The following is a 6000-nucleotide window of genomic DNA, read 5'->3' on the forward strand; positions in this document are numbered from 1 at the left end:
AGTAAAAAAAGGGGAAGGGGAGGTCTTTTGTACATGTGTTCGTACGTGTGTGTGTTCTATGCGCGTGTGTGTTCTATATGTGTTTGTTTTTTTGTTTGCTCATTATAAGTACTTTTATCCCCATAAAGAAAAGCAGAATAGTCTAAAGAAGACATAATTACTAGATTAATTTATTAAAGAAAGTGAAAGTGTTAGTCACTCAGTTGTGTCCGTTTGTGACCCCATGGACTGTAGCCTGCCAGGCTCCTCTGTCCATAGGATTCTCCAGGCAAGAATACTGGAGTGGGTTGCCATTCCTCCTCCAGAGGCTCTTCACAAGCCAGGGATTGGACCCGCACCTCCTAGAAGAATCTCCTGCATTGGCAGGTGGTTTCTTTACCACTAGCGTCACTGCGGCTGCCGCTAAGTCTCCTCAGTCGTGTCCGACTCTGTGTGACCCCATACACGGCGCCACTAGCCTAATCTATTAACATCCTTTAGATTTTTCTATAAGTGAGCAAAATGCTTTCCTCATTTAACTGCCAACAAAACCAATTTTTTTTATTATGCCCTTTATGTCTAAAGCCAAGACTGATAGAAATTTAGTGTGACAGGTTTAAAGAATCTACCTCATATATTTCAGCGCCAATATCAAAAGTCAGAGGAAGCATTCAGCCATGATCACTCTATTTTTAACTGGAGCTGGATTGGGTTTCCAAACAAATGGTAGGAATCCCTTCCTCAGTACCAAGGAAAGATACTGACACTTTGGCAAATGGGATTATCTTTAATGAGATTACACTCAGAGTGATTAAGATGTGAATTGACACTCCCCATGAGAGGCGACGAGGTTGCTAAAGAAGCAGAAACAGAAGTGAGTGAAGTATAAGAGGAAGAGCTGTTCCCAAGAAAAAAAATACTCTTTTTTCAAAGACCCAAAAAGAACTAGGAACCAACCTTGTTTTCTAAACCTGCCCACAAGAAAAGCTTGTGATCATCAATAAGAGGGTCTCAGAAGTGAATGAAAACTGCCATAAAACCTATTCTAGACCATTTTAAAAATGTTATTTATTTGTTTATTTTTGGTTGTGCTGGGTCTGCGTTGCTGCGCTCAGGCTTTCTGTAGTTGTGGTGAGTGGGCTTCTCATTGCAATGACTTCTCTTGTTGTGGAGCACAGGCTCTAGGCATGAAGGCTTCAGTATTTGCTGCACACGGGCTCAGGAGCTGCAGCTTGTAGGCTTAGTTGCTCCATGACATGTGGGATCTTCCCAGACCAGGCATTGAACTGGTGTCGCCGGCATTGCTAGATGGATTCTTATCCACTGAACCACCAGGGTAGCCCTAGACCATTTTTTATAATAGAACATTTTGAGTCTTCTCTTCCAGGTTGGTGAAGCATCTCTCCCGTAACTTTTGGCCTTGTTATTCCTCCAGTGTGAACACCGCCCTGAAGAAATCGTCTCCAGGTGTTTCTCTAGATTGAACCAGGTTCTTTCATTGTTAAAGGAAATGCAGAGATGCTGAAGCCAGTGTGCCCATTAATAGATGAAGAAACTGAGCTTTGGGGGGCTCAGGGACGTGCCTGGGTCCCACAGTCCATTGGAGGCACTGGCAGCTATAGGATTAGAGCACAGGTGCTGGGTGAAAGGCTGGAGAGGTAGTACACAGAGCAGGGGCAAATAGTGAAAAGCGTGCCAACCCGCAAAAGACAAGACAGAGATGGGGAAAGAAGGGCACAGGGAATATCATCTGCTGCGAAGTTCTGTTAAAATAAAAACAAAGCAGTATGTCCATCATGTAGCTCCAGCAGCTGCTTTGAGGCCACGGTAGAATACTGTTTCTCTGTGTCACCTTGAACATTCCACCTTCATGGGAGTCCATAGATCAGTCCTATGAGAGAGAGACTCAATACCCCCACAGGCATGAGATGAACTGGAGTTGCAGGGAGGGGGGTGGGTTCCAAGAATTACTTTAGTTTCTATTCTTATCTTGCTATACTCCCTTTAGAAACTCTTTTATCTACAGGTATAATGAAGTGAAGTGAAGCGTTAGTTGCTCAGTCCTGTCTGACTCTGTGATCCCGAGGACTGTAGCTTATTAGGCTCCTCTGTCCATGGGATTTTCCAGACAATATTGGACTGGGTTTTTCTCGTTTGTTGGTTAATTGCTAAGTCCTGTCTGACTCCTTGAGACGCCATGGACTGTAGTGCACCAGGCTTCCCTGTCTATCACTAACTCCTGGAGCTTACTCAAACTCATGTTCATTGAGTTGGTTATGCCATCTAACCATCTCATTCTCTGCCACCCCTTCTCCCCTTGTCCTTGGTTTTTCTAAGCATCAGGGTCTTTTCCAATGAGTAGGCTCTTTGCATCATATGGCCCAAGTATTGGAGTGGAGTGGGTAGCCATTCCCTCCTCCAGGGGATCTTCACAACCCAGGGATTGAACCTGAGTCTCCTGCATTGCAGGCAGAATTTTTTTTTACCATCTGAGCCACCAGGGAAGCCCCCAAAGGTATAATATAGGTGAAATAATACTACCTGTCTCACTAGGGTGCTGTGAAGTGTCACTAACTAATGTTTATAAAGCACCAAGAGACTTTCTAATGAAAAATTCCACATACAATAATTACGAGTATTAGCATTATTATTAACTTGCAACATTCATTACCAGCTTCATTATCATTCAAGCTGTAGGTTTTTTGTTTCGTGTGTGTGTGTGTGTGTGCGTGCGCTAAGAAAGACACTCCTGACATTTCTTGTATCTGCTCTTTTCTTCTTCTACAATTGGTCCTCACAAGGATTTTTAGCACAACCAGTACATAAGTTAAGAAACCATACATTAAGACACTTGTTACAATTTCACGTGGGTTTTTTCCTAATTAAATTATTTCAAAGAAATCCTCAAATCAACTACATTATAGGTAAGCATAACATAGTGGTTTTAGAACTTTTTTTTTTGGATCACAATTCCCTCTGATTATCTAATAAAAGCTATGTTACACTGCTTCCTGGAAAATGTCATACATATATCTTGCAATCAATTTCAAGGTGTTTATGGACTTTTAAATGAAGGAACTGTTTCTTTATCACCTGCTACAGGCTAGACACTGCCCTAGGCACTTAGGAAGCATCAATGAATAAAATACACAAAGATTCCTATACTACTTGATCTTACATGGATGAGAGAAAACAGATAATAAAAATAAATGTAATCAATAATGAAAGTTTATTATGTTAGAAGGAGGTAGGTTTTATGCAATAAAGAAAAAATAGAGCAGGCTAAGAGGAACAGAGAGAACTTGGTAGGGATTCTCTTTACAGCTTGAAATAGAGTAGTCCAGATAGGTATCATTGAAAAAGTGAGTTTTGAACAAAGATTTGAAGGAAGTGAATGAAGTAGGCAAGTGTATGACTGCTGGAAAAATATTCTGTGAAGAGGAAAAAGCCCAGTTTGAAAGCTCTAAATCAGGTCAATGTGCTAGAGCAAGTAAGCAAGGGGAAGGACAGCAGGAAATGATGCCATTATTGCCATGATGGTTGTAACCAGGATGGTAGCAATAGGGACAAAGTGGTTGAGTGGTCAGACTCTGGTTAGATTTGAAGAGTCAACAGGATTTTCTCTTAGTTTGAAGGCAGAGCATGAGAGAAGGAGTGATGAACAGATCAAAGCTGATTCTGAAGATTTTGGTCTGAACAACTGGAAAATGGAGCAAGTTTGGGGGTAATCTTACTCAAGGATCACTGTACCACCTTTACCCTCTAACGTTAAGAACACTGCATCAAGAGCATTTCCTTTCTAAGAGAAGGAATTTCTCTCTCTTTCTCTTTTTTTGTTCTTAATTGACGTACAGTTGAGTTTTCCCAGGTGGTGCTATTGTTAAAGAACCCACTTGCCAGTGCAAGAGACGGAAGAGACATGGATCTCCCCTGGGTCAGGGAGATCCCCTGGAGGAAGGCATGGCAACCCACTCCAGTATTCTTGCCTGGAGAATCCCATGACAGAGGAGCCTGGTGGGCTACAATCCTTTGACACAACTGAAGTGACTTAGCACTCACACATGAAGTATAGTTGATTTATAATATTTTATTAGTTTCAGGCATACAACAGAGTGAGTCAATATTTTTATAGATTATACTCCATTTAAAGTTATTACAAAATAATGGTTCTGTTTCCCTGTGCGGTACAGTATATCATTGTCACTTATCTATTTTATACTTAGTGGTTTGTATCTTAATCACCTACCCCTATTTTCCCCTTCCCCCTTCCCTCTCTCCACTGGTAACCACTAGTTTATTTTCTATATGTGTAAGTCTGTTTCTGTTTGGTTATATACACTTGCTTAGTTTTTAGATTCCACATATAAGTATTAACAGAGTATTTGTCTTTCTCTGTCTTATTTCACTAAGCATAATACTACTAGGTCCATCCATGTTGCTGTAAATGACTAAATTTTATTCACTTTTATGGATGAATAGTATTCAATCATATATGTATGTACCACATCTTCTTTATCCATTCATTTCTTCAGTTCAGTTCAGTTGCTCAGTCATGTCTGACTCTTTTCGACCCCATGGACTGCAGCACGCCAGGCTTCCCTATCCATCACCAACTCCCAGAGCTTGCTCAAACTCATGTCCATCAAGTCAGTGATGCCATCCGACCATCTCATCCTCTGTCATCCCCTTCTCCTCCTGCCTTCGATCTTTCCCAGCATTAGGGTCTTTTCCAATGAGTCAGGTGGCCAAAGTATTGCAGCTTCAGCATCAGTCCTTCCAGAGAATATTCAGGACTGATTTCCTTTAGGATTGACTGGTTTGATCTCCTTGCAGTCCAAGGGACTCTCAAGAGTTTTCTCCAACACAACAGTTCAAAAGCATCAATTCATCATTTCATCTCTTGACGGACACTAAAATTGCTTCCATATCTTGGCTATTGTAAATAATGTTGCTATGGTCATTGGGTTCCATGTATCTTTCTGAATTAGTGTTTTTGTTTCCTTCAGAAATATATCCAGGAGTGAAATTTCTAGATTATATGGTAGTTCTATGTTTAGTTTTATGAGGAATCTCCATTCTGCTTTCCATAGTCTGTACCAACTTATACTCCCTAGCTGAGTAAGGAGCTAGGTAAGCTTGGGTAAGATTCTCATCCCATTAACAGATTCTGTTGCAACTTCCTGCTAAATCTGGAGAAGGCAATGGCACCCTACTCCAGTACTCTTGCCTGGAAAATCCCATGGATGGAGGAGCCTTGTAGGAGGACCCCATGCAGTCCATGGGGTCGCTAAGAGTCAGACACGACTGAAGCAACTTAGCAGCAGCAGCAGCCTGCTAAATCCCACCCACAGGACTCAAAATGTCCATTGAGTTTGAAATTGACACAAAAGATCAGGCTAAGGAGCTGAAATGTCAGACCATGAAAATATCAACTAGTATAATGGGATCATTGAAAAGTGAGAAAGCTGAGGTCAGGGAGATGAACTTACTTATGCTGAACTTGCTCAAACCACACGGTTAGATGAAAGCACAGCTGGATCCCATGTTCCCAGAGAGATCTCTTCCCACCGTAGATGTGGACTCAAGCCCTTCTTACTGACAATCCAAACTTTTCCCAGAGAGATCTCTTCCCACCATAGATGTGGACTCAAGCCCTTCTTACTGGCAATCCAAATTTTTCCCAGAGAGATCTCTTCCCACCATAGATGTGGACTCAAGCCCTTCTTACTGGCAATCCAAACTTGTGTGAACAGGCAGGCCACTTGGCTTTCTGATTAAGCCACACTGCTGGTAACAATTACTTCAAAGGTTTAGGCAGTGAGATGAATATCTGCTAAGGAAAAGTGCTTTCTCCTTTTAATATTTGTTGACTTGCTAGGAGCAAGGGGTTATAAACCTGGTTCTGCTGTTGGCTGGCTGGGAAATCCTAGAGAGCCCGGGTAATCCTAGAGAGACTTGGTGCTTCAAGTTCCTCTTATACAAAAGAAAAGCATTATAATCCACTCACTCAAAGGCAGGTTT

The sequence above is a fragment of the Bubalus kerabau genome, chromosome 3 (genome assembly GCF_029407905.1).
Source record: "Bubalus kerabau isolate K-KA32 ecotype Philippines breed swamp buffalo chromosome 3, PCC_UOA_SB_1v2, whole genome shotgun sequence".
NCBI classification, from domain to species: Eukaryota; Metazoa; Chordata; class Mammalia; order Artiodactyla; family Bovidae; genus Bubalus; species Bubalus kerabau.